Source organism: Sinocyclocheilus grahami, unplaced genomic scaffold (genome assembly GCF_001515645.1).
Source record: "Sinocyclocheilus grahami isolate Dianchi unplaced genomic scaffold, SAMN03320097.WGS_v1.1 scaffold218.1, whole genome shotgun sequence".
In the NCBI taxonomy this organism is placed as follows: domain Eukaryota; kingdom Metazoa; phylum Chordata; class Actinopteri; order Cypriniformes; family Cyprinidae; genus Sinocyclocheilus; species Sinocyclocheilus grahami.
Window position 1 is genome coordinate 139,683 of NW_015505397.1, and position 1,181 is coordinate 140,863.

The following is a 1,181-nucleotide window of genomic DNA, read 5'->3' on the forward strand; positions in this document are numbered from 1 at the left end:
AGAGAAATGTGTGAGATGTTTATATATATATATATATATATATATATATATATATATATATATATATATATATATATATGATCAAGCATCTCACACCTGAGATATGCAATATCTCTCTGTAATGTTCCAGAATAAAGCACAATAAATAAGTAAGTAATGGATGTATTTAATGGTGACAGTGAATAAAAAATAAACTGTTGTACATGGACTCAGTTCACTTATTCGGAATTTATTCAATTCAATGGGATTCATGTAAAATATTAAAAGGTTTTATAAAATAAATAGTGTAAAATAAATTACAGTAAAATTACTGTAATATTATTATACTGTAAAACTAAGTTACAGTTAGGATATAGAACTGTAAAATTACGTTGCGGTAAGGGTATTTTACTGTAAAATGAAATTGCGGTAAGGCCATCATACTGTAAAATGAACTTGCCATAAGCTATTGTAAAGGGGTAGTTACAGTAACTTACTGGCAATAGTGCTGCCAGTAAGTTACCGCAAAAATACAATAAAAAGTCTAACAGTGATGTGTATTGCCACTGTCGCCTTTGACTCGCTCAGATGGGGCTTGAAAGACGACTATATTCGGTCAATCTGGCAACCTGCGTTTGCGTCAAGTCTGAGGAGGAGGGGCCGGGTGCAAAAAACCCTCTCCAATATTTTGAATTTGGACTGCAATACCTAGTTCAACCACTCGGTGTCAATCCTACATACAGCACCTTTAAGTTTCATATTAATTATTATTTTTTACATGTTATTGTATATATTCTCTTCTCTCTTTTTTCAGTGTTGATTGTAATCTGATTTTGTAAGTGATCAATCTAGCAGTCATTCTAGATCTATGATTTATCATGTTCATAACATATAGTGATTAGTCAATAATAAAAATAATGATTCTTCTTTTTCTCTCTTTTGCTTGTTTCAACAGGAGCTAACTACACACAAAAGCTATTTTAGGAGCCACAGCACTGAGCATCTTTGGCTTTGTAAGTATGTTTTAACTATCAGACACAGTATGTGACATTAGATTAACTGCAGCTATGACAGAAATGTTTTAATATAATAATAATTAAAGAGATGTTATATATATATACAGTATATATGATCAAGCATCCCACATCTGATATATATGCAATATCTCTCTGATGTTTCCTCTTTTCCTCCCTTTTTCTTGT